General features: G+C 45.3%; 3 pseudogenes; all 3 read left to right on the forward strand.

Annotated features, from left to right (window-relative positions):
• On the forward strand, positions 473 to 1,407 carry ORNANAV1R-PS3766 (vomeronasal 1 receptor ornAnaV1R-ps3766 pseudogene; annotated as a pseudogene).
• ORNANAV1R-PS3359 (vomeronasal 1 receptor ornAnaV1R-ps3359 pseudogene) lies at positions 9,486 to 9,791 on the forward strand (annotated as a pseudogene).
• On the forward strand, positions 21,479 to 22,402 carry LOC114808777 (annotated as a pseudogene).
• Positions 22,403 to 23,485: the final 1,083 nt, after the last annotated feature.

Raw genomic sequence — 23,485 nt, forward strand, 5'->3', positions numbered from 1 at the left:
GATTGATTGATTGATTTCTGTTCCTCCATTTTCCCTCCACTCTCTGCACTTCTCTCTCTTTCTGACTCTCTATCTCTCTGTCGCTTCCTTTACCTCTGTCTCTCTCTGACTCTCTCTCTCCGTCTTAGTTTGTATATCTGACTTTCTGGTTCTCTTGTTTCCTAGGTTTTGCTACTAGAGGTCTCTTCTGATAGTGTAGAGTGAAGAGTATGGATGCCAGTGAGCTTGTCTATGGGACCCTCTTTCTATTACAGATTGTATTTGGGGTCTCAGGGAATGTGTTCCTCCTCCTGTTTTATATTTGTGTGGTCTCCACCAGACACCAGCTGAATGCCCCAGGCCTGATCCTGGCCCACCTGGCCCTGGCCAACACCATGGCCCTTCTCAGCAGGGGGATCCTCGACATCCTGTCAGCTTGGGGGCAGAGGAATTTTCTGGATGACGGTGGGTGCAAAATCCTTTCATGTCTCTAAGCAGCTTGGCTCAGTGGAAAGAGCCCGGGCTTGGGAGTCAGAGGTCATGGGTTCCAATCCCAGCTCTGCCACTTGTCAGCTGTGGGACTGTGGGCAAGTCACTTCACTTCTCTGTGCCTCAGTTCCCTCATCTGTAAAATGGGGAGTAAGACTGTGAGCCTCATGTGGGACAATCTGATGACCCTGTATCTACCCCAGCGCTTTGAACAGTGTTCTGCACATAGCAAGCACTTAACAAATACCAACTTTATTATTATTACCGAGTGGCTGGAGGTCTCACCATCTGCACCACCTGCCTTCTGAGCCTCTTCCAGGCCATCACCATCAGTCCTGGCACCCCCCGGTGGGCAGGAGTCAAAGCTCAATTACCCAAGTACATCGTCCCCTCCTGTCTCTTCTTTTGGATCCTCCATCTGATGATTGACATGTTAGCACCGATAGTTGTTACAGGCCCCCAGAACAGCACCAGCGGAAGCAGAGTCATCCTCCTGAAATACTGCTCCTCCATAAGTGTCAGCACAGTCACAACCCTGGTCAATGCAGTGGTCCTCTCCCTCCACCATCTGTTCTTCATGGGACACATGAGTGCGGCCAGTGGCTACATGCTGTTTGTCCTGCAAAGACACCACCAGCAGGTCCGCCACCTTCACGAGCCCGGCTGCTCACCCAGAATGATGCCCAAGGTCCAAGCAGCCAAGAGAGCCATTGCCCTGGTCACCCTCTATGTTCTACTCTATGGAGGGGATACAATCACCCTGAGTTTATTATTCAATATGAAGAAAATTTCCTCTCTTATTCTTAACAGCAACAACATTATGCCCTTCACTTTCTCAGCTGTCAGTCCATTTCTGATGATTCTTAGTGACAGGTGGGTGAGAGTGTTCTGGAAAAGGGATTCTCATATTCCCAACTGGGATCCTATTTAGGGTCTTAGGAAATGGTGCGTGTCCAATGGGGGATTCAGGTATTTGGGGAATGGGAGAGTCTTGGAGCTTGGCTGGAGCGGTTAGAGACACCCTGTCCTGCAAGTATTATTCTCGTGGATCCTGGAGATCTTCATATCCACTAAGCCAGCTTCCATGTGTTTGTGACACAGAAAGAGAACTTCTTGGGGTGCTGGGATCCTGCTCTAGGTTTCCCCATCGCCACACACCAATAGACCCCTGATAGTTCAGAGAGTCATTGGTTGGGGAAAGAGGAAGGCCCAGGACAGGTCTGTCAGAGCTGCCAGCTTTCCCATGATGCACATTATTGGTTACAAGGACTGGGCCGGGAAGTGTGAACACCTCTTTTTTAATGGCATTTGTTAAGCGCTTATATGTGCCAGGCATCTACTGAGCACTGAGATAGGTACAAGATAATTAAGTTGGACACAGTTCATGCCCCACATGGGGCTCACAGTCTTAATCCCCATTTTACAGTTGAGGTAACTGAGGCAACAGAGAAGTTGAGTGAATTGCCCAAGGTCACACAGCAGATCATTGGAGGAGCTGGGATTCAAACCCAGTTCCTTCTGACACCCAGGCTCATGCTCTATCCACTAGGCCACACTGCATCTCTGTGCAAACTAACTCTCTTCCCCTCTTCAAAGCCCTACTGAGAGCTCACCTCCTCCAGGAGGCCTTCCCAGATTGAGCCCTCCCTTTCCCTCTGCTCCTTCTCCCCTTCCCATTCCCCCTTCTCCCACCTTCTGCTCTTCCCCCTTCCCCTCCGCACAGCATTTGAGCATATTTGTGTCTATTATTTATTACTTTACTCATTTTGTTAATGATGTGTTTATGATGCTATGATGCTATTTATCTTGATGATATTGACGCCAGACTACTTGCTTTGTTTTGTTTTGTTTTGCTGTCTCCCCCATTTAGATGGTGAGCCCGTTGCTAGGCAGGGATTGTCTCTCTCTGTTGCTGAACTGTACATTCCAAGCGCTTAGTACAGTGCTCTGCACATAGTAAGCATTCAATATATATGATTGAATGAATAAATGAATAATTCTGGCTCTGCCACTTGTCTGCTGAGTGACCTTGTGCAATTTACTTCACTTTTCTGTGCCTCAGTTACCTCATCTGTAAAATGGGGATTAAGACTGTGAGCCCCATATGGGACAGGGACTGTGTAAAATCTGATTAGTTTGTATATACCCCAGAACATAGAAGAGTACAAGCAAGCACTTAACAAAAACTCTATTTATGACCTTGTCTTACTGATCTCCTACTACAATCCAACCCATTCATTCATTCATTCAATAGTATTTATTGAGCGCTTACTATGTGCAGAGCACTGTACTAAGCGCTTGGGATGAACAAGTCGGCAACAGATAGAGACAGTCCCTGCCGTTTGACGGGCTTACAGTCTAATCGGGGGAGACGGACAGACAAGAACAATGGCACTAAACAGCGTCAAGGGGAAGAACATCTCGTAAAAACAATGGCAACTAAATAGAATCAAGGCGATGTACAATTCATTAACAAAATAAATAGGGTAACGAAAATATATACAGTTGAGCGGACGGGTACAGTGCTGTGGGGATGGGAAGGGAGAGGTGGAGGAGCAGAGGGAAAAGGGGAAAATGAGGCTTTAGCTGCGGAGAGGTAAAGGGGGGATGGCAGAGGGAGTAGAGGGGGAAGAGGAGCTCAGTCTGGGAAGGCCTCTTGGAGGAGGTGATTTTTAAGTAAGGTTTTGAAGAGGGAAAGAGAATCAGTTTGGCGGAGGTGAGGAGGGAGGGCGTTCCAGGACCGCGGGAGGACGCGACCCAGGGGTCGACGGCGGGATAGGCGAGACCGAGGGACGGCGAGGAGGTGGGCGGTAGAGGAGCGGAGCGTGCGGGGTGGGCGGTAGAAAGAGAGAAGGGAGGAGAGGTAGGAAGGGGCAAGGTGATGGAGAGCCTCGAAGCCTAGAGTGAGGAGTTTTTGTTTGGAGCGGAGGTCGTTAGGCAACCACTGGAGTTGTTTAAGAAGGGGAGTGACATGCCCAGATCGTTTCTGAAGGAAGATGAGCCGGGCAGCGGAGTGAAGAATAGACCGGAGCGGGGCGAGAGAGGAGGAAGGGAGGTCAGAGAGAAGGCTGACACAGTAGTCTAGCCGGGATATAACCCATACATTTCACTCTTGTAACACCAACCTACCCTGTGTACTTTGAACCCGTATTTTGTGGTGCTGTTCCCTTGCCCATTTCCACCCTCTGGTCTGGAATTCCCTCCCGATTCATATACAAAAGACCACCTCCCTTCCTCCCTATCTTCAAAGCCCTCCTAAAATCACATTTCCTCCAAGAGGCCTTTCCCAAATAATTTCTCATGTCTCACACTCCCCCTATTTTATGTGTCCCCTACACTCCTGGATCTGTCCCTTTACCCATTTGATATTCACCCCACTCCCAGTCCCACATCACTTTTGCACATATTCTTATATGCCATCATCTTTCCTATCTGAAATTTATATCATTCCCTCTCAGAGTCGCACCTGGAGAGTTTCCAATACGCCATTCATTCATTCATCAATTCATCCATTCATTCAATCGTATTTATTGAGTGCTTACTATGTGCAGACCACTGTACTAAGCGCTTGGAATGTACAATTTGGCACCAGATAGAGACAATCCCTGCCCAACAATGGGCTCACAGTCTAAGCGGGGGAGACAGACAGCAAAACAAAACAGAACAAAACAACTAGTCTGGTGTCAATATCATCGAGATAAATAGAATCATAAATATATACACATCATTAACAAAATAAGTAAAGTAATAAATAGTATATACAAATATGCACAAGTGCTGTGGGGAGGGGAAAGGGGAAGAGCAGAGAGAGGGAGTAGGGGGAAAGGGAGGGAGTAAGGGGAATGTTGTTCAATGTCCGTGTCCCCGTCTAGATTGTATGTTCCTTGCAGGCAAGGGTCATTTCTACCAATCTGTTGTATACTACACTCCCAAACATATAATGCAGTGTTCATCACAGAGTAGCTGCTTAATAAATGACATTGGTGATTAGATTGGCTGACCTATTGCTTGGTCAATCCTCTCTTTTGGAAACACCAGTACCCTTGGTTTCCCTAGCACAGTTCTCTTCTCTTTCTCCTATCTCTCTCCCCACTAATTCCCATTGTCAGCCACTGACTCTCCATCTTTCTCCCACCTCATAACCACGGGTGACCCACAAAGCTGGTAATCTGGGTTTCTTACACTTCCACTCTACAATGGATTGGAGAATTCATCCATTCACGTGATTGGTGGTACCCTGCTATGCAGAAGATTCCCATATCCATATTACAAGCTCCAACCTCTTTACTGCTATGGGAGTTATGGAGTGCTTTCGTCTTTGGTCTGTGACGTGGAGGGTGCTATCCGCCGGAGTGGTATATCTGTGCCCAAGTGTGACTCTGGAAGTGAGAGTTTTAGACTCACACTTGAGACCCTGGCTTAGTTCCTGTTAGACCTGGGTTGTAAGTGGGAGTCGGGTTGTCCTTGGGGCTACAGGATAGAGCACAGAAACTGTCATGACTCTCCATGGGGATCCCTGATGGGTTCACTAACAGCAGTTAATTGTGCAGAGAGATCTGGGCTGATCTTCATCCAGATTAGTGAACAAAAGGGAAGAGACTCTAAGTATTCCCAGAAATGTCCCAGTCTGAGTGTCACACTGGATTAGTGCTCAGTGAGTCACTCATTCACACTCCCAGAGACACAAACACACACAAACACATAAATCACTCCCTGAGGGAGAGAGACAGAGGAGGAAAGTGGCTGATAAATGCTGCCTTCGCCTTATCCTGCCAGAATCGAACTGCCCGCAAGCTGCCCCCCAAGTCCAAGCACTGGAGACAGGTGAGTAGGATAAAGCCACAGACCTGCCATTTTCAAGGTCGGAGTCTGAATAGGGAAGATTCACTGGGAGAATGGATTTGTGTGCTGGGATCAGTGAATGGTGGGGGATTTTTTTGACGGTGCCACAGTGAGAATGAAACAGGGAGTTGTGTGACTCTCTGGTCCAGGAGATATGGAGAGGGAGTTGGAAACTGGGAGCAGATGGGAAGGTTTGGTGTTGCAGACTCACACAGTCCTTCCTATTGTACCAGAATCCCTAACCTGCTTTCCCAACACCAGTGGGGCATTGTTAATAATAATAATAATAATAATAACTGGCATTTCTTAAGTGCTTACTATGTGCCAGGCACTGTTCTAAGCACTGGGGTAGTTACAAGATCATCAGTTTGGACACAGTCCCTGTCCTATATAGGGATCACAGTCTTAATCCCCATTTTACATATGGGGGAATTGAGGCACAGAGAAGTTAAGTGACTTGCCCTAGGTCACTCAACAGACAGGTGGTGGAGCCGGCATTAAAACCCGGGTCCCTCAGACTTCCAGGCCCATGTACTATCCACTGGGATGGAAGGACTACATTTGGTTTGGATCCCCACTCATTGCTAAGCTCAGTCCACACTCCTAGGAGTCTCCCCCTTCCATCCTGAGCCCTCCTCAATCTAACAATAATCAGGGCTGCTTTGATCTTTGGAAGATTTCATAGGAATATTATGAAGATTCCTATGACAAATCTCTGATCACCAGCAATGTCCGGTCTTCACAGCATGAGAGAGAGAGCTTCTGTCCCAATCTCCAGCATGTGGCCCCTCAGACTCTTGATCCTGCTAGGCAAGGAAACAACCTCTAAGCCCCTTTCCTTTCTCTATGGGTGTCTCCTGCATGGTTCCCTTATTTAATTTGGGTGGTGGACCACTGGGAGAAGAGTTGTGGGAGCAGGGAATAGGCAATGAAGGCCCAAGAGATTGGAATTGGCTAAGTGGTTTAGAGTGTAGGCTGTCCGGATGGCCCTGTGGGAAACTTTCCTCTCTGAGCTCAGTGCTAAAGAACCTGAAAGGAAATAGTTCTGAACTGAAATGCAGTCTACATGGGAGTTTTGACTGAAAGTAAAGTATACTTTTCCCTGTAAATCTACACTGGCCATGTCCATAGCATGGCCTGGGAGTCCATTCAAATTAGAATTGGGTGACCCCTTCACCTTAATCTTAGCCCCAGAAGACTGCACATTGCAGCAACTGAAATATGATTCCATCAGGGGGCTCACGGGAGAATAAGTAACATACTTATTAAGTTCTTACAATATTCCAAATCACTGTGGTGCTGGAGTAGAAACATATGGCTTAGTGGAAAGATCATGGACCTGGGGGAAAAGGGAACTAATTCTAATCCCAGATCCTGCACATGCCTACTGTGTGGCCTAAGTTATTTCACTTCTCCATGCCTCAGTCCCTTCAACTGTAAAATGAGGATTCAGTGCCTGTTCTCCATCCTATGAATAGGGTGAGTCCCTTGTGGGACAGGAATTGTAGTCAATCCAACTAAGCTGTACCTACCGTAACACTTAGAACATGCTAGGTTCACCATTGTTAGCCCAACAAAATGCAAAGGTTTACACCTGTTTCACCTGCCGCTTCTTCCAAAGTCGTTCTTTTTATCAAATAGATTAATATCCTGATTTTGATACACAGAATGAATTTTTGAATTCAAAAAAGCATCACACTTTTCATTCCAATTTGTCAGCACAGGTCAGGAAACCTCTGAAGTCAATCAGTTCTTGGCTATTTTGGGAGCATCTTGATGGGAACTCAGGGACAAGGTGATCCTTCAACTCTCAAGGACCCCACAGATTGACTCTAAACTGAACAGCTAGGAGGGGGGCTGAGTTTTAACCTCTTCAGAGGACCTGCGTTCTAATCTCAGCTCCGCCACTCGTCTGATATGTGACCTTGGACAAGTCACTTAACTTCTCTTAGCCTCATTTACCTCATTTGTAAAATAGGGAATATGATTGTGAGCCCTATAAGGGACACAAACTCTGTCCAACTCAATTAATTAACTAGCCCAGTGCTCAATACAGTGCCTTGTACATAGAAAGCACTTAACAAATACCATTTTTAAAAAACCAACAAAAATACATGAAAATCACACCATACACAGTCTCTGCCCCACATGGGACTCACAGTCTAAGTAGAATGGGGTGTTTAATCTATCGTTGAAAGGTGAGGAAACTGAAGCATAGCGAAGTTAAGTGACTAGCCTCAGGTCACACAGATGGCAAGTGGTGGAACCAGGATGACTTCTGACTGCCAAGTAGGATATTTAAGAAACAGTAAGACTATGAATTTTTTACTCTTTATTTTGACCTACTCTTTATTTTGAAAGTCTCTCTTTTTTCCTTTCCCTTTACCTCTCTTTCCCTTACCTTTCAATCTGATTCTATTCTTCTATTTTCATGATTTTCCTTCTCTTACTCTCCTCCCTCTTCTCTCTTTGCTTCTCTCATTCTCTCCCTCCACTTTCTCTCTTTCTCTCTATATACTTTCTTTCCTTTCCCAGGTCTTTCTCATATGTCTTCCTTCCCAAACACTGTCCTCCCAAGACTTTCCCATTCCTGTAGACATCACCACAATCCTCCTCGTCTCAGCCCAGTAACCCTGGCATTATCTGTCACTCACGTCCCTTATTCAACTCACATATATAATAGGCCATGAAATCTTGTCACTTCTATCTTCACAGCATCTTTTGTTTTGCTGTCCATCTCCCCCTTTTAGACTGTGAGTTCATTTATGGGCAGGGATTGTCTCTATCTGTTGCTGAATTGTACATTCCAAGCAGTTAGTACAGTGCTCTGCACACAGTAAGTGTTCAATAAATATGAATGAATGAGTGAATGGATGAATGAATTCAATCTGCCCTTTCCCTTCCACCCAAACTGCTTTCAGGTTGATCTAAGCACCTATCATATCATGACTTAACTACTGCTTCGACCTCCATCTTGACTTCCCTGTCTCTATTTCCCCCCTCTCTAGTCCATATTCCACATTGCTGCCCAGATCATTTCCCTAAAAAAATTCAGCCTATGTCTCCCCACTCCTTAAAAACTTTCAAAATTTGCCCATCCACCTCAGCAAGAAACAGAAGCTTCTTATATTAATTAGCTTTTACCTACCTTGCCTCGCTGATCTCTTATTATTATTACTATCAATGTTTTAATTATGTTTTTTTAGTGCTTACTATGTGTCAAACACTGTTCTAGGTCCTGGGAGAGATTTAAATGAATCTGGCTGGACATAATCTGGGTCTCACATGGGGCTCAAAGTCTAAGTAGGGACAATCCAAAAAATACACTTCACTCCTCTAACACTAACCAACTCTCTCTACTTACAACTCAGCTTTTGCAACACATTCTTTGCCCCTATCCTCCCTCTGGCCTGGAACGTCCTCCCCTTTCTCATCTCACAGACCACTACTCTCCCTAGCTTCAAAACCATCATAAAATCACATCTCCCCCAAGAGGCCTTCTCCGACTAAGATCTCATTTCCCTTATTCACTCTGCTTTCTGTATCTCCTATGCAGTTACCCCAGACTCCCGACGAACTTGAGATTTACACAACCCTCAGTCCTACTGCACTTATGTACATATACTTATACCTGCTCATTTGCCTTAGCTATAATTTATTTCAATGTCTTTCTTCCCCACTAAACTGAAAGTTCCTAATGGGCAAGAGTCTATCTTCAACTCATATGGATTGTACTCCCCAAGCTTAATACAGTGTCTTACACACAATCAGTCCTCAATAAATACCATGGACTGAGTGATTAATTTCCCACTCTCATTCTCCATCCCTCTCTTTCTTTTTCTCTTTCCTTTTTCATTTTCAACCTATTAGTTCTCCCTTCCTTTGTTTCATTTCATAGTTTCTTTCCCTCTCTCTTACTCTTAACCCCCTTTCTCCATGTATCACTTTTTCTCTCCTCTGTCCTATTCTGTCCTCCCTTTTTCTTTCTCACTCTATTCATGTTGCTCTGACCCCTATTTTCTTTCTCTCTCCCTTTCTCTCCCTCTTCCTATTTCTATCAATCCCACTTTCTCTGCCTTCATCTATGGTTTCATCTCTTTTTTCTCCCCCTTTCCCTCCCACTCTCTCCTACCTTCAGGAGATCTCCTCTGCTTCAGACTGAGTACCCATATAAAATGGACATCCATGACATTTCCTTTGGGACTGTGCTGCTGTTACAGACCAGCATTGGGACGTCAGTAAATGTCTTCCTCCTCCTGTTTTATACCCACATGATCTCCTTCAGTCACAAGATCAGCTCCTCAATCTTGATCTACACCCATTTGGCTTTGGCCAACACCATCATTTTTTTAACCTTTGGAATCTCAGAGACCATTTCTGCATGGGGAGGGAGACATTTCTCGGATGGGATTGGATGTAAAATCATCTTATATATTTACCGGGTGTCCCGGGGTCTTGTCATCTGCACCACCTGCCTCCTGAGCATCTTCCAGGCTATTACTATCAGTCCCAGCACTTCCCGGTGGGTAGGGGTCAAAGCTAAATTACCCAACTGCATAGTCCCCTCCTTTGTCTTTTTTGGGTCCTCAATTTGCTGATCGACATTAATACACTGATGTATGTGGCAGGCCCGCAGAACAGCACCACCATTCACATTACATATGATCTCAATTATTGTTCAATAATCATTCTTAGTACAGAGGTTGCCCTAGTAAATGCTATTTTCCTTTCTGGCCGAGATCTGATATTTGTAGTGCTCATGAGTGCAGCCAGTGGCTACATGGTCTTTGTTCTACACAGGCACCACCGGCAGGTCCAGCACCTACATGGGCCTGGCCACTCCCCCAGCCAGATGCCCGAGGTCCAAGCGGCCAAGAGGGTCATCGTTCTGGTCACCCTCTAGGTCCTCCTTTACGGCTGCCAGTCCATTATGTTTAGTGTTTTACTCAACATGAAAGAAAGGTCTCCTCTGCTGGTGAAAGCCAACCAGCTTTTGACATTCACCTTCTCGTTTGTCTGTCCATTCCTGGTAATATATAGTGACAGCAGGGTGAGGATATTCTGGAAAAGGGAATCTCATGTGTTCAAAATTGATCCTTCTTAGAGTCTCAGAGAAGCTGCCTGCTCTCCCTCTGTGATACCCTAGGATATAAGTGACCAGATTTCCTGAGTTGGGTCAACCCATACAGATAGAGGGAACGGCCAGGAGCCATTTCAAGGACTGGCAGAGACAGCAGCAGTAGATGAGTTTTAGCTTGTACATAAAAGGAGAAATCCGCCCTCCCTGCCTCCCTCTGATCACTAGAATGGAAGGGCTAGTTCTGGGGAAACCATGCAGAAGGGGTAATGGCTGCCACAACTCTGATATTGCCAGCTGGTCTGCCTTGGCCTCATGCTTCTGCCACCTTATACCCAATGGTTGCCCCGCTCAAGTCCTGTCCATGATATCCATCTTATCATCTTTAGATACTGTTCCCTCACTAACTCTGAAATTCCTCTATCCAACCTCATTCTCCTCTCCTGCTCTCCCACACATCCACTCCCTAAAAATTCATTCATTCATTCTTTCCTTCAGTCGTATTTATTGAGCACTTACTGTGTGCAGAGCACTGTACCTAGCACTTGGGAAAGTACAATACAACAATAAACAGGTATATTCCCTGCCCACAACAAGCTTACAGTCTAGAGGCAGGGGAGACAGATGTTAATGTAAATAAACAAATCACAGATATGTGCATAAGTGCTGTGGGTCTGAGAGGGGAGAAGAACAAAGGAACCAAGTCAGGGTGAGGCAGAAAGGCATGGAAGAAGAAAGTGAATCTGTTCTGTTCTCTCTCAGAAGCTTGCAATCTGTTAACCTGCCTTCTCTTTATGCACAAATTCATGCCCTCCATTATTCTCTTCCCCTTCCAAGCTTTATTGAAAGCACGCGTCCTTCAAGAGGCCTTCCCTGAATAAACTCTCTTTTCCTTGTCTTCCATTGCCTTCTGCGTTGCCCTGACTTGCTCTCTTTATTCATACCCCCTCCCAGCCCCATAGCACCTTTGTACACGTCTGTAATTTTATTTATTTATATTAATGCCTATCACTCCCTCTAGACTGTTAGCTCATTGTGGGCAGGGAATGTGTCTGTTATATTGTTATACTCTCCCAAGTCCTTAGTACAGTGATCTGCGCACAGTAAGCACTCAGCAAATACAATTGACTATTCACTGTTTTCTTTACTGAACTAAATTTCCTTCCTCCCTTGGTTCTCCACTGATCATGTACTGTAAGACTATGCTTTGACAAAAGAAAGGAGCTGTAGATTAGTCCATTAACAGACCTTGTGAAAGCCAGGTTTACTTAAGAATGTAAGGCAGAATGCCAGGAATACAGATACATATGTAGGGCAGAAGACCAGGAGTAAGAAGATAATAATAATAATAATAATAATAATAATGGCATTTGTTAAGCACTATGTGCCAAGCACTCTTCTAAGTACTAGGTTAGATAGCAGGTAATCGGGTTGTCCCACGTGGGGCTCACAGTCTTAATCCCCATTTTACAGATTAGGTAACTGAGGCACCGAGAAGTTCATTGACTTGCTTAAGGTCACACAGCTGATAAGTGGCGGAGGTGGGATTAGAACCCACTACCTCGGACTCCCAAGGTCATGGTCTTTCCACTAAGCCACCCTGAAAAGCTAAATTTGTAAAATACTAAGCAAAAATTAATTGCACACCCCAATAAAAACTGGTTGAGACCTGGAGATGGGGGACCCAACCAGAGAGCAGTAGACACCTGGCCGCCCAAGCAAACAATCAGAGAAGGACACAGATGGAGAAGAGGAACCAGGGTGGATGTATATAAGCGAGTAGATTGTTGTGGTCAATATGCCTCTCTTCACTTGACAATATAACCGATAGAGATCACTCATCGGATCACGACTGATGTGATTTCCCTCCCTCTGTTGTCAATAATATCACTGATTCCAAGCACCTCCTCGTTGTAAGCCTTTTGGTGTCCCTTCCCCACCACCAGAGAATTAGGGTCCTGCTTGTCATTTCTGAACACCTCTGGATGTGGCTGTACAGCATCAGCCCTCTGGGGATAATATCTCTGGAGGTTAACACTTTCCACCAACCCACATCCCCGGGTCACTGCCAAAGTACACATCCTCGGCTCCTGTCAATGAGAGAATCAGATTACTGCTTGGCAGAAATCCAGACATCAGGCTGACTTCATCCATCTCAACTTCATCCAAGCCTGTTCTAACTCTGCCCTCTCCCTCACCTGAAAACAGTATTTCTCCATCCTTACTGACATTACCCTTGCCAGCTATTTCAGAATTTTAACTCCCTCCTCAAACTCCCTCTCCCCTTACCCCTGATCTCTTGCCCCTCATCACCTAGCCACCTCCTTAACTGATAAAATTGCAAATATCAGGCACGAGGTCTCTAAACTCTTCCCTGCTCCTCTCGGGTCCCTCCATCCTCTTACCCCTTCTTTGACTCTCCCATCTCTCCTATTAGGATCTCAAAAATAGATGTCCTGACTCCTCTCAAAATCTACCTCCTCTACTTGCACCTCTGACCCCATTCCTCAGCACCTTATCAAATCACTTGCCAATCTGTCCTTCCTTCCATCATCACCATCTTTAACCTTTCACCTTTTAATGTCTCCTTCCTCACTGCTTTCAAACATGTTCGCATACCCCCTTTCCTAAAAAAAATCAGCCCTTAATCCATGGCTCCAGCCAGTTATTGCCCCATCTCCTTCCTTTCAAAACGCCTTGATTGAGTTCCTTCACCCACTGCCTCCATTTTCTCTTCTCCAATTCTCTTTTTGACCCGCTCCAATCAGCTTCCTCTTCCCTTTATGGGAAAAAGGAGATATATAGTGCCCTGGTGGTCCAGTCCAACTGGTCCAACTCTTTCTGCGTCTTCTTTGGACCCTCAACCAAGTCAAATAATACTCATCCTTACCACAGCCCCACAGCATTTATATACAAATCTTTACACTTTGTCATCTGCTCCTTTGGTAATTTACTTCAGTACATGTCTCACCCTCTAAACTGTAAGTCCCTTGTGCACAGGGATTGTGTCTACAATTCTGTTGTTATACCTTCCCAAGACTTTAATACAGGGATCATCACACACTGTCCATTCACTAAATAACATTGGTTGATTGATTCATTCACTGATCACTTTTCTCTCCTGGAAACACTAAACACCCTTGGTTTCCCTAGCACAGTTCTCTCCTGATTCTCTTCCTATCTGTCACCCCACTCCTCAGTATCAGGCAATGATTCACATTCCAATGCTTACCCTAAAACCATGGTTGACCCACAAAGCTAGTGTTCTGGTTTTCCCACCCTTCCACTCTACACATGATCATATGATTCATCCATTCAAGTGATTTTTAAAAATTTTTTATAGTATTTGCTAAGTGCTGACTTTGTGTCAGGCACTGTACTAAACACTGGGGTAGATGCATGCTAATCTGGTTGGACACAGTCCCTGTCCCTGTAATCCCTGTTTTATAGATGAGGCCTAGAGAAATTAAGTGACTTGCCCAGGGCCACACAGCAGACAAGTAATGAAGCTGTGATTAGAATCCATTCTTTCTGACTCTCAGGCATATGCTCCCTCCACTAGACCATTCTGCTTCTCACTGGTTGCTACCAACTCTTTGCAGAAGACTCGCACATGCATATCACAAGCCCCGACCTCATTCCTGCTATGGAGTCTGACATCTACGGTGCTGAGGGAACTGAACCCAGGACTGGAGCATCTTTGTCCATGCATGGCACTGGGTGTGGGTGCATCAGAAACACACTAGAGACCCAGGCTTAACTCCTGGCAGGCTGAGGGAGGGAGCTGGGATGTTCCTGGTGCTGCAGGATATGTCACTGATGTTGGTTGCCCTGTCTCTCCATGGGCATCTCTGATGGTCAATTAGGTAATTGCAGATAATTGCGGGGAGAGATCTGGGCTCCTTTTGTCCATGATTGGTGGACAGCAGTAAGGAGTTGTCTGGGTATTTCCAGAATTGTCTCAGAGTGTCACGGTGGATTAGAGCTCAAGGAGTCATTCATTCGTACGTGCACACACCCACAAATCCACACAGAGTAATCAACTCTTAATCACTCCCTATGGTATGGGAGAGATGAGGAACGTAGCTGAAATATAGTGGGAATTTATCAGTGGGAAGCAGTGTGGTTTAGTGGAAAGAGCACGGGCTTGAGAGTCAGAGGACGTGGGTTCTAATCCTGGCTCTGCCACCTGTCTGCTGTGTAACCTTGGGCAAGCCACTTAACTTCCCTGTGCCTCAGTTACCTCATCTGTAAAATGGGGATTAAAACTGTGAGCCCCACGTGGGACAACCTGATTACCTTGTATCCACTTCAGAGCTTAGAATAGTGTTTGGCACATAGTAAGCGCTTAACAAATGATACCATAATCATTATTATATATTCTGCCTCAGTCATGTTCTTTTAGAGCTTCCCTTCCAGACAGCAGGAGCGACAGAGACAGGTGAGTTGGATAAAGCTTTCAATCTGTCAGTGTGGTTTTAAGAAAGGGAAGATTCAGGGGGAGAAGCGTTTTGTGTGCTGGGCTCAGTGAGTGATGGTGGAATTGTTCGACAAGGGGGCAATGGGAGTGAAACAGGGGGTTGAGTCTCTGGTTCAGGAGAAGTGGAGAGGAGATGGGAGCAGCGAGCAGAGGGGAAAGTTAATAATGATGATGATGATGATAATAACAATAATAATAATATTAATAATACTTGTTAAGTGCTTACTATGTGCCAGGCACTGCTCTAAGTCCTGGGGTGAATACAAGTTAATCAGATTGGACACAGTCCCTGTCCCACATGGGGCTCGCACTCTTAATCCCCATTTTAAAGATGAGGTGACTGAGGCCCAGGGAAATGAAGTGACTTGTCCAAGGTCACACAGCAGACAAGTGAAAGAACTGGGAATAGAAACCAGGTTCTTCTGATTGCCAGGCCCATGCTCTATCAACTAAGCCATGCTGCTTCTCCTGAAGGTTTATGTTGCATGATTCTCCCTGCTGCACCAGAATCACTAGTACACTATCCTGACTCCAGTGGGGCAGTGTTGGGTAGGGATGCACTGGCTAAACTGTTTTAGATCCCCAATCCCCTCCAAGCTTAGTCCAAACTCCTATCAGGCTTCCCCTTCAAGTTGAGCCCTCCTGTAACCAGTCATCAAGACCTGGGTTTGGAGATCTGACATTCACCCTCGGTAATGAGCTGAGGTTAAACAGAACAACCATGCCTAGCCATTTGGAATGCAAGTGTCTACATTCAGCTGCCTGCATTCACAATACCAGAGAAGCAGGAACCTATGCAGAGGACAGGATCACTAACATTCAACCCGCTGGCTCATTGAAGCCACTCACAGTCATCTCCTTCATCGGGAAGACAACAGGTTTTTGCAGCTGTGAGCTCCAACATTAATATGTACAGCATTAGTTTCCCAAAGAGAGAGAAACAAGTTAAAGAAAGAGAAAAGAAAGATGAAAGGAGAGCAAGAAAGAGAGAGAGAGAGAGAGAGGAGAGAGAGAGACAAAGATAAATCTGATATAACCCATTCCTGAGGGTAATGCAGGTAAACACAGAGCACCTCATCCTTAAGGATGCAGCATAGCTTAGTGGCTAGAGCACGGGCCTAGGAGTGACACGGCCCTAAGGAGGGGGTTCATCCATGGGCACTTAGATCCAGACACGGAAGAATGAAACAAATTGTCTCACTGCATTTTGCTATGAAAACTATGGCTTTAGAATATATATAAACGAACAAAAAAAGCTATGCAGTGCATAAAACATGCCCTAACATCGAATACAAGGTATTACATACCTTAGGGTCCCACTAGCAAAATTATTACATATTACATCCCCTAGAATTCCAGTCTCTCACCCCACCGCAGAGCCGTTCTATGCATGCACCAACCTCTCTCTCAGATGGACAGGTCCTTGAATCCCTTTTCCTCTCTAGTACTCGGTGGGTCCCTTACTCTTGGACCGTGCATCCCCGGATAAGCCAAGCACACTCCGGGCTGTCCTAGCCTCCCCTCCAGGTTACAAGGAACAGCAATTAGCCCAGGTATATACCACTTTTATTGCGGGAGGCGTGGAAGCGGAAGCCGGGTGTTTGTGATCCCCTGACCAACTGGATGAGTAAAGCATATCACTGCTATGTCTTGGAACAGATTGCCTGCCTGTAAAGCATAACACCAAGCTTCTTCCTCATGGACCCTAATCAACATATCAGCATTTTTCATGGAAATACAAGGAGGGGAAGGTTTCAGGGATTTCACTGAGATGTTCAGTCCCTGTTAAGTACAACCTTGGGCCATGTCTGCAAGATTTGGCCTCTAACTACAAGTCCTTAGCTACCCATACATAAACAACTAAAAGAATGCAACAATTCCTGGAAAACAGAGGAGACAGTAAGTCTCTTCCAAAATGGAGTTAGTTTGGTTCGCTGTGGTCCGGCGACTGAGATCATATCTCAGGCAGTCAGAAGGACATGGGTTCTAGTCCTGGCTCCACCATTTGTCAGCTATGTGACCTAGGGCAAGTGACTTAATTTCTCTGGGTTTCAGTTACCTCACCAGTAAAATGGGGATTAAGGCTGTGAGCACTATGTGGGACAAGGACTGTGTCCAAATTTGTATATATCCCAGTGCTTAGAACAGTATTTGGGACATAGTACACACTAAACAAGTACCATTATCATTATTATTATTGTTAAGGGACACACCTATAGGTCATTTACGCATGCTCCTAGCCCAAAGAGGGGACCCCTAGCTCTCTTCTAGGACAACAGCAGGGCATACTCCCATTCTCCATGGGTTTTCTCATGGTATTACCCATACTGACTGTACCGCACTCTGGTCGTGCTACAAAGATCTGCTTCCTGGGTGCTGATTTTTATAGGTATCTGGCCTACCTCGACTCTTCACTTGGGTGGTGCACTGAGACATATTCTTGGCTAATCAGGCAGGAGTGATCACATACCACCCTTCTGGGGACCTTTTTACTGAATATCAGCACTACAATCCCCGACTACACCCTTACTCAGTAGACAGAGCTTGTGATGACACACCACTCTCCATTTTCTGGGTTCCTTGCATTTGCTTTCATTCATTCATTCATTCATTCATTCATTCATTCAATTGTATTTATTAAGCACTTACTGAGTGCAGAGCACTGTACTATGCACTTGTATTGCTATTGTTCTTGTCTGTCCGTCTCCCCCGCTTAGACTGTAAGCCCGTCAAAGGGCAGGGACTGTCTCCATCGGTTACCGATTTGTACATTCCAAGTGCTTAGTACAGTGCTCTGCACGTAGTAAGCACTCAATAAATATTATTGAATGAATGAATTGGAAAGGACACTTTAGTAATAAAGAGAGACTATTCCTGCCCACACCACACTTCCAGTCTAGAAGGGGGGAGACAGACATCAACATCAAAATAAGTAAACAGGCATCAATATAACTTAATAGAATTATAGATGTACACATATAAGTGCTATGGGGTTGGGAGGGGGAGAAAGAGCAAAGGGAGTGAGTTGAGGTGACGTGGAAGGAAGAGGGAGCTGAGGAAAAGGGGGGCTTAGTCTGGAAGGAGGTGAGCCTTCAGTAGGGATTTGAAGGTGTGAAGAGTGATTGGTGGATTTGAGGGGGGAGGGCATTCTAAGCCAAAGGTAGGACATGGGCAAAGGGTCGATGGCGGGGCAGGCAAGATCGAGGCAGAGTGAGGAGGTTAGCAGCAGAGGAGCAGAGTGTGCAGGCTGGGATGTAGAAGGAGAGAAGGGAGGTGAGGTAAGAAGGGGCAAGGTGATGGAGAGCTTTGAAGCCAGTACTGAGGTGTTTCTGTTTAATACAGAGGTTGATAGGAAATCACTGGAGATTTTAGAGGAGGGCAGTGACATGCCCTGAACATTTCTGTAGAAAGATAATAGTAATAATAATAATAATAATAATGGCATTTGGTAAGTGCTTGCTATGTGCCAATCACTGTTCTATGCTCTGGGGGAGTTAGCAGGTAATCAGATTGTCCCACTAGGGCTCACAGTCTTAATCCCCATTTTACAGGTGAGGTAGCTGAGTCATAGAGAAGTTAAGTGACTTGCCCAAAGTCACACAGCTATGTGGCAGAACTGGGATTAGAACCCACGACCTCTGACTCCCAAGCCTGTGTTCTTTCCATTAAGCCACGCCGCTTCCGGGCAGCAGAGTGAAGTGTGGACCAAAGTGGGGAGAGGCAGAGTATTGGGAGGTCAGAAAGGAGGCTGATACAGTAATCCAGTTGGGACAGGATGAGTGATTACACTAACATAGTGGCTTTCAGCAATACACCACTTCTCCTGTTTCTGTGTCCTTCCAGTCACTATGAGCAACACCAGTCGAGGGTTGCTCCACCAATCAGCTGACTGCAACAGTGGTTGTGATGTACCCTTCTCTAGGTAATAGAAACTAGGCCGACAAAACAGTGGGGCTGGGCTTGACCACCATCTAACCACCTCAATCTAATTAACAATAATCATTTCTGCCTTGATCTTTGGAATGGTAGCCATTTCTGGTCTTTACCTGAGCGTTCTCTCACATTAGAATCAGAGAAGCCCCTGTAATCCTAGCCCCAGAACCCTGCACATTGCAGCACCAGAGATACGAACCCATCAGGAGGCTCATAGGAGGATGTAATGCCTGCCCAATGATGTCTCAAATAATCACTGTCATATTTATTAAGTGCTTACTCTAAACCAAGTGCTGTATGAAGGGTTAGGGTATAAATACAATAATCATTTCAGACATAGTCTCTGTCCAACATGAGACTCACGGTCTTAAGAAGGAGAAAGAACTGGTGTTTAATCCTTATTTTGCAAATGAGGAAACTGAAGCCCAGAGAAGTTAATTGGCTAGCCCCAGATTCAACAGAGGGCAAGTGGCAAAATCAAGATTAGGACCCATGTCTCCTGATTTGCAGGCAGAATACCGAAGAAACAGTAGGACTGTAATTTTTTTTAATTCTGTACTTTGGCCTACTTAGCTCTGTACGTTTGTCCCAATAAAAGTTTTCCTTTTTCCCCTCTCCCTCTGCCTCTCCTTTTCTTTCCTGTCTTTCTCTCTAATACTCTTCCTTTCTCTCACTTCTTCACTGTTATTTCTTTCTCTCTTACTCTCCTCCCTCTTTCATTCTCTCTCTCTCTTTCTCTCCTCCCTCAGTCTCTCTTTTTCCTCTCTAAATGCCTCTTCTCTCCCCTGCTTTCTTTCCGACAAGTCTTTCTACTCGAAGCTTGTCCCCCTGCAGACTTTGCCATCACTGTATAAAACACCACCTTCCTCCCGATCTCACAGCCCAACAATCTTAGTATTATCTACAACTCACCTCTGTCATTCAATGCACATATGTGCGATGCTATCAAATCCTGACACTTCTACCTTTATAGCATTTCTGGAATCTACCTGTTCCCTCCACCTAAACGGCTACCATACTGATCCAAGCACTTATCATATCCTTCCATGACTACTGCATCAGCTTCCTCGCTGAGCTCCCTGCCTCGCGTCTCTCCCTCTCTAGTCCCTATATCACTCCGCTGCTTGGATCATTTTTCTAAAAAAAAAAAATTCCGCCTGTGTCTTTCCATTCCTCAAAAGCCTTAAATGGTTGCCGATTCACCTCAGCATCAAGCAGATATTATTACCATCAGCTCCAAGGCTCTCAATCAGCTCACTCCCTCCTACCTTACTCTGTTGATCATCTATTATTACTGTAATTATTATTTCTGTTATTATGGTACTTAATAAACACTTTACTGTGTGATAAGCACCGTTCTAAGCTTTGGACAAATTAATCAGATTGGATGTAATCCGTGTCCTATATGGGTTTCACAGTCTGTGTAGTCATAACCCAACCCAACTTCACTCCTCTAACATTAACCTACTCTCTAAACCCGGTCTCATCTTTGGCAGCTCTGACTCTTTGCTCCTTTCTCCCCTCTGCCCTGAAATGCCTTCCTGCTTTTCATCCAACAGACCACTACTCTACCTATCCTCAAAAGCAAGTGAGAGTCTCATCTCCCTTGAGAGGCCTTTCCCAAGTAAAACCTGGTTTCCTGTAATCACTCTGTCTTCCATGTCCACTCTGCACGTACACCTGGACCCCCTAATAATAGTAGTGATAATAATTATTGTGGTATATGTTAAACACTTACTATGTGCCAGGCACTGTACTAAGTACTGGGATGGATACAAGCAAATTGGGTTGGGCACAGTCTTTCTCCCACATAGAACTCACAGTGTTAATCCCCATTTTACAGATGAGGTAACTGAGGCACAGAGAAGTCAAGTGAATTGCCCAAGACCACACAGCAGACAGAGGTCGGAGCTGGGATTAGAACCCATAACCTTCTGTCTCTCAAACCCATGCCCTCTCCGTTATGCCATGCTGCTTCCCTAAGCACTTGATATTCACCTAATCTGTACTGCAAGTATGTACAGTTACTTATTCCCTGCCATTACTAGCACTGTAATTTTTTTTTAATGTCTTTCCCTGACACTAGACTAAAAGCTCCTTCTGGGCAAGTAACACATCTACCACCTCAGTAGTAGTGTGCATTTCCAAGGGCTTAACAGGATGTTTTACAGAAAATAAGCCTTCAATAAATACTTCTGATATATTGATTAATTGATTTCCCTCTCTCATTCTCCATCCCTCTCTTTTTTATCCTCTTTCCTCTTCCATTTTACTTCTGATTTATTTTCCTTCATCTGTTTCTCTTCATTGTTCCTTTCCTTCTCTCACTCTCCTCCTTCTTTCTCTCTGCCTCATATTTTCTCGCCTCCATTCCCCGCCCCCCTTCTCTTCTTTCTCTTTCTCCACCTTTCACTCTCTCTCTTCTGTCTCTCCTCCCTCTTTCTTTCTCACTGTTTTACTCTTGCTACTTTTCTCATTCCCTCTCTCATTCCCCATCCTTTCACCCTATTTCTCTTTCTTTCCCGCTCCAATTTTCCCCCTCTTCATTTCTATTCTTCCACCTTCCCTCCCTCCCTCTCACTCACTTTATCTATTTTTCTGTCTCCCTTTCCCTCCCATTCCTTCATGGCTTTTAGGAGGCCATCTTTACTTCTGACCAAGAACCCAAATGAGTGGACATTAGTGACATCTCCTTGGGGACTGTAATGCTGCTACAAATCAGCACTAGAGCATCAGTGAACATTTTCCTCCTCCTGTTTTATACCCACATGGTCTTTTCCAGCCACAAGCTCAGCTCCTCAGACTTGATCCTCACCCACCTAGCTTTGGCCAATACCATCATCCTTCTCACCTATGGAATCCCAGATACCATTTCTGCTTGAGGATGGAGAAATTTCCTGGACACCATTGGATGCAAAATTGTCTTATATGTTTACCGAGTGGCCGAGGGCCTCTCCATCTGCACCACTTGCCTCTTGAGCATCTTCCAGGCCATCACCATCAGTCCCAGCACCTCCTGGTGGGCAGGGGCTAAAGCCAAATTACCCAAATGTATCATTCCTTCCTTTGTCCTTTTCTGGGTCCTCAATCTGTTGATCGACATCAATGCACTGGTGTATGCTTCAGGCCCCCAGAACAACACCACCATTCAAATTACATATGATCTTAAATATTGTTCAGTAACCATTCTCAGTGCAGAAGCCACCCTGATAAATGCCATTATGTTCTCTGGCCATGATCTGCTCTTTGTGGGACTCATGAGCACAGCCAGCGGCTACATGGTATTCATCCCGCACAGACACCACCGGCGCGTCCGTCATCTCCATGGTCTCGGCAGCTCCCTCAGGGTGATGCCTGAGGTCTGAGCAGCCAAGAGAATCATCACCCTGGTCACACTCTACGTCCTCCTCTATGGGCTCCATTCCATCATATTCAGCATTTTACTCAACAGGAAAGAAAAGTCTTCTCTACTGGTGAATATCAACACAGCAATGTTATTTGGCTTTCCTGTTATCAGTCCCTTCCTGCTGATTCACAGTGACAGGAGGATGAGAGCATTTTGGACTAGGGAATCAACTGTTTCCAACGTGGATCCTTCTTAGTGTGCGAAGGAATTCTCCTGCTCTCCCACTCTGACCTAAGAAGGCTCAGAGTGAGAATAGTCAGGACCTGCTGACTGAATCCGTTTAATGAAGCCTCAGTCTCACCTAAATGAAGGATTCCGTCCCCAGTGATACTGACTGAAGGGATGGGAAAGGCGAGCAATACAATTCCATCAAAACAATGATATAGGTATAACTCAACAATCAACAACAGGACTACAGCGCTGACCCTTGTTTCCAAGGTTCATTTCCTTCACTCCACCGATTCACAAATCAGGGGTAATGATTGAGCAACTACCTTGTACTGAGCGTTGAAGGAAGTTCTTGAGAGAAAGCAGCAGAGTTAGGAGACACGATCCCTAGATCCTCAGGACCGGAAGCCTGGGAGGGCAAGATTGTGTCTATTAACTCTTTTGTACTCTCCCAAGTGGCTCTGGATGCAGTAATACACTTGGTAAATACCTTAAACTGATTGACTGATCCTTGCCCTCTTGGAAATCAAACATTTTTGTATTTGACTGAGCATCTACTGTTTGCAGACCACTCTGCTTAAAGCTTGGAGAAGACAGTAATGTTAGAAGACAAACTCCCTGCTCTCAAGGATTGTATATGCTATTATGCCTTGAGCACCTGCCGTGTGCAGTGCACTGTTCTAAGTGCTTGCTACAAGATGATCAATTTAGTAGTCATAGTCGCTTCCCTGAAAAAACCTTTATTCCAGTGGAGGAGTCAGACATGTAAACAAATTATACAGAGAAAAGAAAAGAGGAAAGTGAATATGTAGGTGAGTGAGTGCTTGGGTAATCAGAGTGTGAGTTTAAGTGCATAATTCTATTTTGATTTTGTGTTTACAAATGCAAAGAGAAAGAATTTGGAAAGATGGATGTGTGGGTAAGCACCTACATCCTACAGAATATGCATCTGAATGTACAGAAGTGTTAGAATTCGTGACAATGAATAAATATAATAGTGACACAAAGAAGTATGGTGGTGGGAGGTGGCGTGGTGAGGCCTGGTGAGATCAAAACTGAATCAAGGAAGGCCTCTTGGAGGAGGTGTGATTTCAGATGGGTTTTCATTAGT

The sequence above is a fragment of the Ornithorhynchus anatinus genome, unplaced genomic scaffold, assembly GCF_004115215.2.
Source record: "Ornithorhynchus anatinus isolate Pmale09 unplaced genomic scaffold, mOrnAna1.pri.v4 scaffold_224_arrow_ctg1, whole genome shotgun sequence".
In the NCBI taxonomy this organism is placed as follows: Eukaryota; Metazoa; Chordata; class Mammalia; order Monotremata; family Ornithorhynchidae; genus Ornithorhynchus; species Ornithorhynchus anatinus.